General features: G+C 39.2%; 1 protein-coding gene across 6 annotated transcripts in view; it reads left to right on the top strand.

Annotated features, from left to right (window-relative positions):
* Window positions 1-15951, top strand: part of NAALADL2 (N-acetylated alpha-linked acidic dipeptidase like 2) — a 457652-nt gene that overhangs the window by 104023 nt on the left and 337678 nt on the right. The window contains exon 4 of one of the 6 annotated variants that reach the window (XM_027685646.1): window positions 2729-2825. The exons of the other annotated variants lie outside the window; for them this stretch is intronic. The gene's annotated coding sequence lies outside the window, so the exon portion shown is untranslated. The remainder of the gene's footprint in view (window positions 1-2728; window positions 2826-15951) is intronic. 6 annotated transcript variants of the gene reach the window in all.

Genomic DNA, 15951 nt, shown 5'->3' with positions numbered 1-15951 from the left:
TCTGCAGTCCCTGGAGCATTGCTCCTATTAAACAGGCTGAGAGAGTTGGGTTTGTTCAGCTTGGGGAAGAGAAGGCTCCAAGGAGGCCTTAGAGCCCCTTCCAGTGCCTAAAGGGGCTCCAAGAGAGCTGGAGAGGGACTTGGGATGTGGGCCTGGAGTGACAGGACAAGGGGGAATGGTTCAAACTGAAAGAGAGTAGACTTAGATTAGATATTAGAAAGAAATTTTTGACTGAGGTTGGTGAGGCCCTGGCACAGGTTGCCCAGAGAAGCTGTGGGTGCCTCATCCCTGGAAGTGTTCAGGACCAGGTTGGACGGGACTTTGAGTAACCTGGTCTAGTGGAAGGTGGGGTTGGAACAAGATGATCTTTAAGGTCCCTTCCAAGCCAAACCATTCCATGATTCTGTGATGATTCTCCCTCCCTTGCTCTTGTATGTGCACCTTATATGCTTTGGCATAGGTGATCTGTGCTCTATGTGGGTTTTTTGTTTGTAATGAATAGGAAAATAGACATAATTTTCATTTGCTCTTCAAAATCTTTCATTTCTCTGTGGAATAGCCCAGTTGATCTTGGCCTCAGTGTCCTGGCTGATTGTCCTGATCCTGACTTACCAGCATTAACTCAAGTATTAGGATTTAAGAGTATCTAGAGAGAATTGTGTTCAGAGCCAAATTTTGAAAAGTTACTTTCATATTGGGCAGCATCAGCAAAATGTTGTTAGTTCTTAGTACGGTTTTAAAGGCTGCAGGAATTAGGGCTAACCTGTAGAGAAAAACATTATTGTCACTACTTATTTGATAGTAAGTCCCTTTGACTAAAACTTTCAGAGTGCATACAAAATATATTTCTTTCTATTATTGCCTATTACTATAACATTTGGGGGCTTTTCTGCCATACAGTGAGATAATCTCTAGATTGTGATTTTTTTATTGTTTTTCTTGCTTCTTTTTGTTCTCCTCTTGAAGGAAAAATGCTGTGTGCATTTGGATTTATATAACAATTAAGGATACATCAAAAATATATCTGGTTGAACTAACATGGATCAGATGTTTTAACCACTGTGTTATACAGTAATAGCACTGTAATTGAAGCACAGCCCAAGAAAGAGCATTGGAATTGGAAAGGCATTTTCTTTCCAGCAGTGAAAGAGTCCCCTACAAAACAGTGAAATCTCTTCCCAGTTTGTAGGTTTTTTCACACTGGACAGTCCATTTGATGGTGATGGAAACAACCAGAATAGCAGAGGGAGCTATGGCACTTCATTATAACCTCTTGAAAATAATAATAAAAATTACTTTTTGGGTGCCATTTTAGTTCAGCCAGGAAACTTACTTTAGAGGATGTTATAGAAACATGTTTTGATGCATGTCATAAGAGATTTTGAGCACGAGATTTTCAAATTAGATAAATATGCCATACTCTCTCCTCTGTTTGTAAATGTAAGTCTTTTCAGTGTACTTTTCCATGCATTAGGTTTTAATACTTACTTTTCCACACGTGCCCTGGAGAAAAGCATGCAATCCACTGTTACTCTGAGGTAAACTGGATTTCAGTATAGTCTGTTTCAAATTAAATGAAATTGTTTATTAGTTTTGCAGTTCTGGAGAGCAGAGGCACCCTTGGGTTTTTATTGAGCTGATGAGGGATATGTTAGCCTATACATCCAAAGAGGACTGATGCTAATTGGGCTTTTCACTTTGATAAAGTCCTTGGTTTCAATGATGATACGCAGGTTAGCCCATCTTTTAATTAACAAAAAAAAATTAAAATCCTCTGCTGGAATTCCCTAGCTGGTGAGCAGTTTCTATATGCAAGTATGCTCTCTTGTGGTAAGCCATTTTATTGAATCCTCCACCAGTTCTAGATTTTGACCAATTCTATTTAAAACGATGATATTTCTAATCTATAATTTTTTCATCATGCCATTATTTTCAGGGTTTACAGTGTGCTGTACAATGGCAGAGCTCTGTATGTGGTGTGTGTGGCTGTATATATTTTGCAGTTCTGTTCAGTACAGTGAGTTATATTCAGTGCTTGAGCAATGTGTGACTTCTCTGGTAGAATTCAGCTTGCTGTGGAATAAGGTGTTACTTGACTAACAATGATTAAGTGATTTAGGGTGAGATACTTGTATAGCTGCTAAACACCAGGTAATAAAGAAAGAGGGATTCTAGTTCTGAAGCATCTTTATCAAATTCTATGTGCTTGTTGTGACAGCTCAGATGCTGGTTAATTGAGCCTGAATTCGGAAATTTAGTCGCTCTAGGCTTGTCCAATAATCAAGAAAGGGGGGGAAAAAAAGGCAAAACAGCCCAAAGTTTGCTCTGATGTGGGTACTCCTGGGTGGAATGAGGGCAAGGGTGTATTGCTTTGCTCAGCATTGCAGTAGGACTATCACAAGTATACATATAAGTTGAAGAAGTGCAAAACCAAATACATCTCACTTGCCTCCATGGGAAAAAAACCAGCAAGACTGTTTTAGTCCTCATGATTAGCCCTGTGTCAAGGAAGTGTAATTTAATAAATGGCTAAGATACCCATAATACCCTAAATATTTCTCATGTGACAGCTGGAATTTCTACCCAGATTCTTTACCAACGGAATCATTTCCATCTAAGTTTCCATAATGTTTTGCCAGGTGTGAGGATTGTCAAATGTCAGTAAAAACACGAGGTTATGTTCAAATGATCTCAGTCATGCAAGTCGTCGTGTATTCTTCCCTTCCAGGGAAATAAGGCCATAAAGAAGAATTTCAGAGAGTGTTTCTTAAAGGCCATGAAATTCTGGGATCAACTTGAAACCAGAGGCACTGGGCACATTTCATGTGAGCACAACTGCTGTTGATTTTTGTGGAGGTTTTGGCAGGCTGGCGACTCAAAGCTCACATTCCCATGGTCACAGGGATGATGTGATGTGTGCTGCTGTGCATGAACATTTAATGTCAAAACAATCAATTATGCAGCAGGTGTGGGCCATGGTGGAATGATCCCATTTGGCACAGAGGTCGGATAATGTGTATAGGAGAGTAGGAGATGGATGGATTAAGAGCATGCTGGAGTAATATCTTCCATTTGCTGGAGCTTAATGTAATTGAAGAGATGAACAGCATTCTTAAAATAAGTTTTTGGTGCATGCATGTTACTTCTTTTGTTATGCTTTAATATCAGTTATGGTTTCATTCAGTGAGAACTTAAAAGTGCAACCAGGTCTTCCAGTTTTCTTCTGTTTTTTATGTAGTCTGAAAGAAACAGAGTTTGAAAGGTTGAGCACATTACATGTTGACTCAGCTTGTCATGAGAACTTAATAGGACCCTGAGCAGAAACCTGTGCTAGAAGCTTAATATAAATATTTTATGGAAAAATTGAGTATTATTTTAAGGGCAGAAGTTGGTTAAACAGCATCAGCAGTTTCAAACTATAGAAGGCAGACAGTAGCTTGCACTGTTTACGGTGGTAACTGTATGAAAGTGTGACATATGAGTATAAAATGATGCTGTAGCACTGTGTGTTCACACCCAGCCATGTACTAGTGGTGCTGTTTTGCTGCATCTTATTGCACACAGCACTCCTGTGCAGTCTGTTTTACCTGCTGCACAGGAGTATTCTCAGTTGAAGTTTTTTTCCATGGGACTGGTTGCTGTACTTGGCAGTCATCATCTCTCTTGCAGTGCTTTTCAACCTTCAAGTTGTTTTTGTTTCCTACCGTCCTTCACACTTTCCTCCTCCATGCCCTGACCCACTTTCCTCTTCCCACTCTGATACTTAAGAAATCCAAGAGTTTCAAAACAAAGAAATGCTTTCATTTGAAGTTTCAGTTATCAGCGAATCAAATCAGAAACACTTCATCTATCTTTGATATTGATTCAGCTTTCTGTAGGATATGTATATGTTAAATATAAGATGGTATAATTTTTCTTCCAGTCCAATATGCTCTTTTCAAGCTTTCATACAACTGCTTTCCTATTGAATCAGATTTTCTGTCTTTTTTTTCTCATCAGAGAGTACTGACAAGAGAAGTACAGAACAAGGCAATAACACCTTTCTTTTTACCCCCAATTACTTCAATTTAGGGCACAGAATGATGTACAGAATTAATAATAATAGTAATAATAATAGTAGTAATAACAATAATATGTATATGTATATCTGTGTTTAAAAGACATGGCCGTTCAGTGCTTGACTTTGCAATATTATTCCTTTTTTGTTTTAATTATTGTTCAGTTTTCTAGGCAGGCTGAAGAATTCTTGTCAATCATGCAATACCCACACAGTTGACCAGCACCTAAGCAAGGAGCCTGAGAGTTACAGATCTGTAAAAAGACCCTACTTCTTATCTTTGAAAGAGCAAAACCACTAGTAGTCTGGCATGCCTGCTTTAGATGAGGATGAGGGATGCACACATTGTTAGTGTGGTTCACATGTGCTTCCAGGTGAGCAGGAGAAGTTAATGGTCTGGAGTATGTCAGGCTCTGCAGTAAGAGTTTTGGAGAGCATTGCTGGCCATGAGTCTTACTGCTCTCTGGGTCCATTTCTGTTCTTTTCTTTGGCCTCTCCGTATTTTTCTGCTGCTTTTCCCCAGCCCTTCTTGTCCCAATGTGCTTTTGCTGCGCTGTTAACTCCGTTTCCCCGAAAGCAGGCATGCTGTGGTGAGATTCTGTGTTTGTTATTGGTGAATTAATGAAATCACAGTTCAGAAACCTGTAGAAACATCTGCTCTTGGATTGAGAAATTCAGAATTTTCACCCACAGGATCAAAATCTGGCAGTGGAAGGCATGTGGAGCCAGATGCCATGCAGTGATAGTTCAGCAATCCAGCCTATAGACTGAACTGGCTGACTTGTAAGCTGTGTGAAAAGAACTTTTTCCACTCTTTTCCATTCTCTCTTCTTGCCAGTTCATCCTTTAGCGTCCAACGTTCAGAACCTGCATTGCTTTGTTATTTTTATTGTTTTTTTTTCTGGTATGATTATGAACTTAACTCTTTATAATGCACATTCTTCTATGTCTAGAAGAATAACTCGAAGAGGATGGAGGAGAAACTCCTTTCTGTAGTTGTTTAATGTATGAATTAATAGTAAGGGTCACTTAACTTGAGGCAGAAAGCAAATCATATGGGAGTTGTATTGGTGTTGCAATTGAAAATGTTTTACGGCCTGAAGATGTATTTCAAACAAGTGACTTATGTTTAGTCTCCATACTTATTTCTACCCTTCAGAGATTGAAAAAATCTGGTATCCTCCTTTTCCCCAATGTATAAAATTATTTCTGTGCTGGAAATAAATAGACAGTTACCAAAGATGGAGACAGTTTTTCTTCTAGGTGGGTGATTTTCAGATAATTAATTAATTCAGTCATATGCAGAATATTGTTGTTCTTAAAAGCATTCTGATTTTTGCATGTCTGCTGGCGAGGTTTTCTGTGCATGAACCTTGAAACAAATTTCAAAGCTATCAATTTTCATAGCCACATTTGTCAGTTTGGCAGCAGTTCATTCTGAGCTTGATGCTAAGCACGATTATTGTAAGTTATTAACTATGCTTACTGTAAATCACCCAAATCTGCCCAGCTCTGCTTTCAAAGTGGTGTGAGTCTCAGAGTGGTGCTGTTACATGTATTTGTGACATGTGCTACTCTTCAGAAATTACCTTTATTTTCAGGTTTTCAAGAAAAAGAATGCTATTTGGTAGAGAGGATAATTTTAAGTAGTATTCCTGTCTTGTGAAGAAAATTATTGAGCATCTGGAGCTCCTAATATTTTCCTTTTTATCTTTCAAAAGTGAGCTGTTTCTGTTCTCTGATCCTTAAAATCAATCCCTCAGCTGAAAAAACATGTAGAAATAACAGGTTACTCTTGGTATTTAGAGTAGCGTTTAGAGGCTCCAGCTGGAGTCTGGCACCTTTTGCATTTGGTTGCTGCCTGAAAACAATCCCATCTCCCAGCCCAGCCCCCAAATGCTTAAATTGAAATTTAATGGCAGTGGGTGTAGCTGGAGAAGCACAAGTTGAGGTGTGATGGCTGTGCCTGGCACAGTGAGCAGGAGTCACAGCTGTTTGTTTGTTGTCAAGTGTTCATTGGGCATTATAGTCCAAACAGCCTTTTTTGGGGCAAACTTCCATACTCTATTCCCATGTATTACTTCCCTTCTGAGAAGTGATGGGCTGAGGCAAAGGCTGAAAGGAGCTGCTTTAAAGTACCCAAATTTACAGTGTATCCCCCTGAGGTGGGAAGACTCGGTGCACGTGTCAGCAGCAGAGCCATTGCTGCTGGGTGGACTTGTGAATGTGAGGACTGTCCTGGAAATCTGCTGAAAACAGGGAGCTGGGTAAAAGGACACAGTTTGAGATTCTGTTAGAAAAAAACCTAGGCTTGAACTTCAGTAAGCAAAAAAAAAAAAAAAGAAAAAAAAAGGAAAAAATCCAAGAGAGAGAGGGGAAGAAGGTGAGGTAGAAATGTGTATCCTCCCTGAAGGAGGATCTGCCCTGGGAGGAGCAGCAGAGTCCCTGGCCATGGGACTGCAGGAACCAGCTCCCAGCGCTCGCTCGATGTGTCTGCAGAAGGTTAAATCACACGTGCAGTGCATGTTAGTGGCCCCTGGAGGTTTCTGTATTGATCTGTGTCTTAATAATGCATAATAGGCAATCAGAGCTTTCCTGATCCTTTCACAGACATACTGGCAGCGAGAGTCGTAAATCACACTGCTGCTGGTGGCTGTGCCTGACCTGCCCTCCACCAACACCACAGTACCTTTTACTTCCACTGGGACTACTCCTGATTTATCCAACAGAGAATCAGGCATTGTGTTTGGAACAATTATAAGTCACTGTTCCGTGCCCTTTCAACAAGGCAAGATAGATCTGCAATTGGTTAAAAAATAAATATTTCAAAGTAAAATTGCTACAGGTCTTAGGATTATTCTATTTTATGTTTCTTCAAGCATGAAGAAGAAAGTTGGTTTTTGCATTACTAGCCAATTTGTGTGTTGTGCCTTCTTTAGGCTTTGCTCTCATTTATAAGTCTCTTTTGTAGAATGGTTTAGGATAGGATTTTTGTTTCAGCTGCTGAACTAATTAGGACCTTGTAATTCTGATGTTGCCTCTGTCCCACCTGTGGGAACATTGACTTTAAGCAATGTATGCTCTTAAATCAATATGATCTTTATTGATCATTGCTGGTGACATAGCTGAGTTTGGCAGCAGCTTACTGCAAACATACATTGCGGTAGTGCAGTGGATTTACTTAGAAACAAAGAAAATGATATTTCAGAATTATTTATTGCTGTTGGACACCATCTATAATACTTATCTCCTGGACTACAGGAATTCATAACTGCTGCTGTAAAATATTTTTACCCTTTGACTTTGAGGGTATTGATAGCATAGGCTAATAGAAATTTGTGTAGTTGTGTTACTATTGTGTGTAAGTACTCATTGTGCAAACCAGTTCTGATTTTGTATTTGACAACATCAGAAGTTAATTGAATTACCAAAATAATGCAACAGCAACAATACCACAGAATTCTTTTTACAGCACTAATGTAAGTTTGTGTGTTTGTATAATCTCCTGGCTATTCCTGTTTTTTTCCCCTTCTTTTTTTTTCCTTTTTCTTTTTCTAGTAAAGGCATAGCTAGTCATGGCTTTTCCTTGTATTGGTTCTTTAATAATAAAAAAAAGAGAAATCCACTGGGGTGAAAACTCATTTAATTTGCTCAGGAAGTAGGAGAATTGCAGGCCATTTTGGCTATTTTGAGTACAATATTTAATGCTTTATTTATATCTAGCATAATAAATATGCTGACCAACAATAAGTCAGCAAAACTCAGTGTAGCTGAACTGTTCAAAATGAATCAACTCCTATTTTTGCTCTGATCTTGGACAGATGGTAGGCTGCTAGTGCTGTAGTTCACTAGGTGGATATCCCAGTGCTGGGGTGGTTCAAGGAGGGTGAAGACCAGAAGGTGCCAATGGACTGAAGGTGAGAAGACCAGTGTGACTGTCTGGGCAGGGGCAAAGATAGATGTGTGATGTAGGTCCCACATCCGTGGCCTGTCCCAGCCATGGAACTCCAGGCAGAATCAGCTGGAGTCGTGCATCTTCTCTCTTGTTGAATCAGGGGCATTGAGTGCTCCTGATCCCAAGCAGTGAGGAAGAGAAGGGTCACCCCTGATGGGGCTTTCTCTCTGGTACTTCATCACTTCTGAGGAAAGAAGAGGCTCTTCTCCCTGCCCATCCCCTTTTTGTGAAAACATGGCATGACCTAAATGTGGTGTCTTCTGAAGGATGAGGTGAGGTAGCACAATTTAGGGCTGGGCAGAAATACCAAACATAACTCAGGATAAGGCAGCTTGGGTGCAGTCTGGTTTCATTAGCAAACAGCTCTGAGTTACTGCAGTGTGTGTAACATGCCTGAACGAGCTCATTCATTACTACTTTGTGCATCTCTACACCACAAAATATTTTGCTATATAAAAATGTATTGCAAACTGTCCCCATGCTCTTTGTCAGCTCTGGGGTTGAATCACCTTGTCCTGGGCTCACACACCCTCTGTGTGGGCTCAGTAGGAGATTTTAAACTTGCTGAGTGCCCAAAGTCACCTTTTCCCATAAAGCTCCCACAGCTGGTGCTGAAGCCCCTGAGCTCTCCCTATTCCAGTAGGGGCAGAACTGGAGGATCAAGACTGAAGGTTCTGTCATGTTGAACACATGTCACATGGCAGCTGATGATGGCTGCCTGTGTGCTGGGGCAAGATGGAGAGGTGTGGTCTCATTTTTTCTCCTTACTTATAAAAACCCTGGACCCCCACTATGATATGTTTCTGCTGGAATTATATTTATTTATTTATTTCCAATTTATGAACTCTGCTGATATACGGAATTTAATAAAAATGTGGACAGATTATTATCTATAGTCATGCTATATAAACCTAGTTTTGGTGAGATTATATCTTAGCACTTGCAAAATACAACAAATTATTAGATGAAAATAGTTATGAAGTCTGGAAATTGACTTTTTGCTATTTTTTATTATTTAGTCTATTTGTAGAGAAAGACACACCTGCTTTTCACAACTGGAATGAATATTGGTGAGAATATGAGTAAGAATATAATGTATATTATCTATGTGTTGCTCTTTTTTTTGCCAAGGGAGAAAATATAAAACATTTGGAATATGAACCTGTCGTCTTTGTTCTATCATTGAGAAATCTGCCCTTCCTCTCATTTGCATTTTTTCTTGTGTCTCAATTTGCTGAGAATGTGAACCTTCCTTCTCCTTAAAGGAGAGAAGCTTAAAGATAAAACGTGGTGTGTGTGCCCACTAAACCTGATAAACTGATACTACTTTCCTAATATAATTTTAGAGGGCGTAAAGGACATATTCCAAAACCTGTTAAAATCAACAGAAGTTCTGCAAACTTCAGTGCATTTTGGGCCAGGCTGGAAGTGAAATGTGTCACTGAGCATATCACGGCGAGTTATTTTGCTCTCCTTCAGAATATTACCCTCCCTTGGTCATCTCGTGCTATGCACTTGCTGCTTTGAAATGCTGCAGTGGGGCTTATTCTCAGTTTGTGGTGGTCTAAACCAGCAAATACTTCTTTTATCTTGGTATCAAAGAGCAGACTGTGGCTTAACATTGACGAGAAGCACTTGGAGACAAAGAGTGACCTTTTGAAACTGGTGTAAAAGAGACCCCAGGGAATCCCATTAGGAGCAGGGAAGGCAGGTAACAGTTTCTTCCACCCAACAAAGATGCAACATTCTGCTGCTTATTCTTAGGGCACTTTTTGTAACTCTAAAGCCAGTTTCTTTGGCTTTTTCTTTCAGTTCAAAGCAGCCATCTGTGTCCTTTAATTTGAGTGGTAGATATTCAGTTAGTTTTATCTGAATATATAAAGGCAAACTGTTGGAGTTCTTATCTCAAAGACAAAGCAAAATGCCAAGTTCCCTGTTTCTCTTCACACAGTGACTTGTGCTGGCTCTTCTTTCTTCCAGTCTTTTGTTGAGGCCCAAAGATGCAGAGTGGATCCCTCAGGTGCCACAAGGGCTCGTGGTAGCACTGAAATTCCTTGTTGATTCCCAGCTGCAACCTGGCACCAACCAGAGCAGTGCATCCATCAAGCTGCACGTGCTGCTGAGGTCTGAATTGTACCTACTGGTTTTTCTCATACATATAATATAAATATATGCTGCTCTACCCCTAATATAAGATGCAAGAAGTACTATGACTAGGTGCTTTCTGGAAGTTTTAGATGAAAGCAATAGGAAGGGGGAGATAGATTGTTGTTTTTTTTTTTTAATAGCGTTATTCCTCCACAGAAGCTTTTAATCATGTTTTCCTCAATGTTGAATTCTATTTTAATTGCTCAAATTTTCCTGACTGTGAGATGGAGGGATTCTTGGAAACCCATGCTTCTTTTCCAGGCTTAATCTAGGTCTAATGTCTTTAGGTCTTTGAATTTAACTTTGAAATGATAAAATGGAAAAATTTTATCAACACTTGTAGTAATGAGCTGGTAATTTTCAGTAGAAAGACTGGAGTTTTGTTGTATTTATTTTGTCTGATAAAAAAAGCATGAGTTTTGGGAGACCTTGTGAAAATTAAAAAGATGCAATAATTCCTCTGTCATGCCATGGCCCAAGAACTTGTATTTATTCAAGGTTTCTGATCTCAGAGCTTACAGATGTGGCAATTGGGAAACCAAGGTTGAAGTGTTATAAAAAGTATTGAATCTACCCCTAACTTTCAGCCTTCTAGTAAATAGAATTGTGAAAGCACAAAGGAAGGAGAACCTTTCAGTATTTCCTATTTGATCTGATGGTAAGACAGAGATCTTGCCATACATCTTTAATAGAATACAAAGAATTAGAACTGTATGTCAGTAGCAATATTTGGATAACATTTTAGTTGCTTCAAACAGTAATATAATAAATAACATTATCTATAAATAAATATGTATTATCTATAAATACAGTATATTATATATTAATATTATATAAAGAATAGTAATAAAAAGTGGGTTTTCATAGGTTTGGCGGTAGTAACTTTAGATTATTGAAGTGTAGTAGGTCATAAAGTTGATACTTTTCTTTCTTCACCAAGGCATGAAGACAGAAAAATATCTTTTGTATAGTCACTTTGATTTTGGGTTCTGTGTCCAAACTTTGGATTGAGAAAGTCATCCCTTCTCAGAGGTTGAAAAACGCTGCAGGAAAATTATGGTTTCCTTTAAATTCTTCTTTTCATCATCCGGTGTTACGGGTGCATATTATTGCCAACACGGGATTGTGCAGAAATTGAAAAGATAAATTTGGATGGAAAGTTTTTCTGAAATACTTTCCTTCATTGAGAGTGGGAGAAATCTATGGCAGTTATCAGAATTTACTGGAATCATGCTTCTGTGTTTTATGTGTTTCAAAAGCAGAAAAGTAAATTAAAAGAGTCAAAAAGGATGTTTCAAAACTGTTGAAAATCTGTGCTTGAAACGATGTCTTAGCTATTGTTTTAATTTGCTTTAGTTCTATGGTAGATCGTAACAGTGGGTGAGTAATTTAGATGTGCAACAAAGCCATCTCATTACTTCTTGGAAATAGCAGAATATTTTGAGCTTTTATACTTAGACAAAGACAATTTAATTGCAGTAAGCCCTCCTGTGAAACAGTAAAAAACAATCCAAGAAAAAAGTGTTGCTTCTGCAGTCTGAAAGTGGAACATAGCTCTGTATCCTTTACTTGCAGCTGGATGTGCAAATTGTTCTTTTAACGAAGATACTTTGAACGCTGATCATAATAGCAAGAAATACAGAGGAGAAGCCTCTACCTACCTGCTCTTCTTCACTTGTGAACTGTCTGCTTTTTCAAAGACTGGGATGGCTGCACAGCTGGCTTGGGTTCATATTTTAGTCCACTGAAGGTGTTTTCTTGGCGGGGATGAGGCTGCCAGAAACCATATCTGTTGTTTTACTCCCTCAAGGGTTTTCCCATCACACACCACCTGCCTGACCACATGGACGTGCCTGTTCAGAGCAGGCTGAGCGGGCAAAGAGCAGATCAGAGGAGACAGTAAGAAAGAGATACCTGGTGATGATGTATTTGAAAAGTGACTGTCACCAGCTGCAGCCTTTCTGATCCCGGGAATGCAGATTCCTGGAAAGCAGCTGAGGGTGATGCTGACTGCTGCCAATGAATAGCTCTGCCATTACCAGCTGCCTTTAAACTTTGCCCTAAACTTTCTCCTCAAATGCAGTCAAGGGCACAGAAAGGAGAGATGTTCACTGCATGGGTGTGTGAACTGACACATATTTTGGTTGCAGGTTACCAGGGAAGAAATCTTCAAAGTCTTGGGACAGAAAATATTAACATTAGTTTCAGTAGGTCCCCATTCTGTGTGTAACACTGCAGGAGGTAGAGCTGTGCATCTGACAGTGGGGTCTTGGTGTTTGGAAGGCTTGCAGCTTGAATATGCTCCCATTTCCTGGCAAATCAGGGAACTGTGTCTGGGAGTTTACCTCTCCAAAGAACCTGGTGCTTAACTGTGGTCCCTTATCTCTGGTGTCCCTGTGTTCTGCATAGCTCACTGATGTGCTCCAGACCCTGTGACTTTGCAGCAGATGGTCTTCTCATGCTGCAGCAACTTCAGGGTTACACTTAGTGGTCTCTTCTGCATGTGAGTACCTTGATCTCTCCTTTACAGTGGTAGGTTTGAAAGACCACTCTAACCCCTCTTTCTATTTGTCAGCCTTTGAGGGGAAACTCTTTTAGTTACTGCACTGGTGTCCCCACATAACTTGTGAGATGCCTTAGGTTTCTGTGCTAATGCTGCATATATGACAGTGTGAATAAGTGTAAGAGGGTGAGAGTAAGAGTAGTTTCTGTAGTTTATCCTTAAGAGCCAGCAGACCTACTGATACCTCAGGTACCATTAATTCTTGATTGGGGCATGCCAAGCTTGTCAGAGGAGCCATCTGCTACTTCGTTCTGTGTGTATTTATTTATTTATTAGTGAGGTGAATCCCGACACCTCACATGGAAAAATTGTAAGGGGAACAACGTTTTATATTCAGCTTCCTGCAGAAGATCTTACCAAGTAGGACAGTTTAGCTTTTGTTGTTGATTACTTCTTGTGATACTCTGCATCATGATGTGTTTCTTTTTATATTGTGTTCGCTGACTGGTTTCTAACTAATTTATCTTGATATTTGCTACTTGAAGTGACATACAAAGAAGCTGTCATCACCAGCTGTGTAGAAGACATGTGAAAAAACCAATACTAAGTATTATGAAGGAAACAAAAATGTCTCTGCTGCCCTGCTGAATTTGACTTTCAGTACTGTTTTTTGCTATCTTTCTCACTTGGCTCAATGTGCTTAAATACTCTGAAAGAGAAACATTTTGCTGGCTGCCTCTTGCACGATCTCCAGGTGCACAGGCCAATGCCCAGTTTCCTGTGATGCAGAAATAAGTCAGTTGATTACATTTCTGATGCTTTTCTGAAACCTGTAATCTTTGGGCTCTACTAAGATTTAAGGCACATCAGGATAGGTTACTTCTTTGTGTCAAAATGGTTCAGACTGGAAAATAAATGCTCAGCCCCGATCACAAATAATTTACTGTTCTCTTAAGAGGGAAGAATAGGGAGTAAGTCATTACCATGGAAAATTTCACTGCAATTTTCTTTTGCATAAGTTTAAATTCCGAGTAGAGAGGTTGTCAATTAGTGTGCAGATTTTTTTAATTGGCTATAATAAAAAGCTAATTGGTGTTTTGCTTAAAGAGTGAATTAAGAAAGTGTTGCTATAGAAACTTTACATGTGTATAGTGCTGCTCTACATAACAGTGAATATAATAGTCTAATGACCTTTCTGAGCCAGCTGTAAAGTCAAAGAAGAAGTGTTAAATTCAGGCTGGCTGCAGAGATCATTAAGGAGTTTGTGACTTCACCCATTTCATTGCCAGAAAGTGTCTCTGGCATTGTCTCGTGGAATGTTTCTCTTGACTCAGTGTCAAGCCATATAACAAATGCTGGTCTCAAAAGACCTGAACTTTTGTAAAATCCGAGTGCTCCAATTGTGAATGTGTAAACCAGTCTGTAATCTGTCAAGCATAAAATGTACTGCTGGGAAAAATTCATTCTCATAATCTGAGAAAGTGTGATGATGGATCAGAAGTGGCAACATCTAATCCGTGAATTGTTGTGTCCCTCCCTCCTCTTCGTGCCTTCTGTACCCACTGAATTCTGAGCCTCATGTGAAACACAGGAATTACAATTTTAAGTGAAATGGGATTTCTGCTCCAATTTGCAATATTCTCTCCCAGCAAAAATAGTTACTTTCTCAAATATAAACTTTGCTGAGGAGAGAATAATTTCTTCAGAATTTGTGAATAGGAATTTCTTTCCTTGGGCTAGTGCTTCCCCACTGAAATTACTCCAGAGTCATTATCTGTGAATTTGCTAGCTGCTTAAAAGTTAGATACACTTGGCATGAACAAAATTTTTGAAGCATATGATGAACATAGTCATTCCTGCCCGGGAAGGTGATCAGTAATGAAATAAGTGACTTTATCTGGTAAGAAGGAAAACTGAAACATGACCTTGTTTTTTCAGTTCCCTGATCCTGAATCATCTTCTTGTCTGTTTTCAACTGCATATCTAGAAGATGCAGGGGTATGAGAACCTGCAGTTACTAGTCATGGTGGCTGCAAAACCTTAAAATGTTCTGCATGTTTTAAACATTGCTGTCACTGTCTAAATGCGAGAGACTGGATGAAACTGCAATCTGTTGGTGTTTTGGGGAATTGCTCACTGTGTTCTTTTTTTGCTTTGGTTTTCAATTAAACAAACAAACAAACAAAAAAGCCCCCATTCTGTGTCTGTTAAATTTACCTCCATGCCTATTCTTCAGACTGGTAAAACACAAACATATTTGAGTGTGATTAGTGTATGATTTGAGGTTTTGGTTTTTTTTCCTCACATTTTTCTTTTCAGCAGATGCTTGGAAAAAAATCAAAGCCTTCTAAGTGGGTGAATTTAGAAGAATCTCTCAGAATTCTGTGGAATTATACAGATGGCTACTTTCTGTACCTCTGGGTCATGACTGAGTAGTATCATAATTTAGCAGATATTTTTCCCTTGATACACATATGTAAGCCCTATTAGTGTTAATGCCTTTCTGAAATGCTCCCCTCATATATTCAATAACTACTACTATGTCCAGACCCTGAAGTCTTACGAGTTGCATGGCATGTGACTATCTCTAGAGCTTAATAGATTGGATTTAATCTCATAGTTCATCTTCTGAGCAGTAAAACTGTAAGAAAGATAAAATGTTTTAACAGGAAGCTTTTATCTGAGACCTGTGAGCAAATAAGTTTTTTTCCTGGTTCAGAGAAATGACTGGGGTTTTTTTGGGTTGTTTTATTCAGCTTCCTTTAGTCTTGCCCAGTAAGACCATAACTGTAATTTCTGCTTACACGAGCATTATAGTCTCAAGGTGTTGATTTGCAGAGTAGTACAATATTGTATTTATGACTGTCAAGGAAATGCGACTTTTGGAACTCAGTAAATCCATCATTACTTCATTTTGAATTTTTGTTGCTTCACTGCAGTTCATTTTCAACTGTCTTTGTGAAAATGGATCTGGGTCTTGGAAGGGCAAAACATGAATTTCCTTTAGGACTGGTATTTTTTTCTTAGTTTTAGTTGACTGTATAAAGCTCTGAGCATCCTGATCTAATGTTGATGTTATTCCTGCTTTAAATGAGGGGTTGGACCATATGACTTCTTAGGCTTCTCCCAACCCAACTCACTTTAAGCACCTCTGACATGGTTCAGATCTACAGTGATTAAGGGGATTGTCTTCCTGTCCTTTCACCATTTTTATGAGCTGTGACTCTGCAAGGCTACCTTGAACACAATTAAAACAGCAACTGAAGCTTGAATAGTTAGAGTACCATC

The sequence above is a fragment of the Neopelma chrysocephalum genome, unplaced genomic scaffold, assembly GCF_003984885.1.
Source record: "Neopelma chrysocephalum unplaced genomic scaffold, ASM398488v2 Primary Assembly neopelma1_69, whole genome shotgun sequence".
NCBI classification, from domain to species: domain Eukaryota; kingdom Metazoa; phylum Chordata; class Aves; order Passeriformes; family Pipridae; genus Neopelma; species Neopelma chrysocephalum.
The sequence above is the reverse complement of the archived record's forward strand: the minus strand, read 5'-3'. Positions and strand labels throughout refer to the sequence as shown.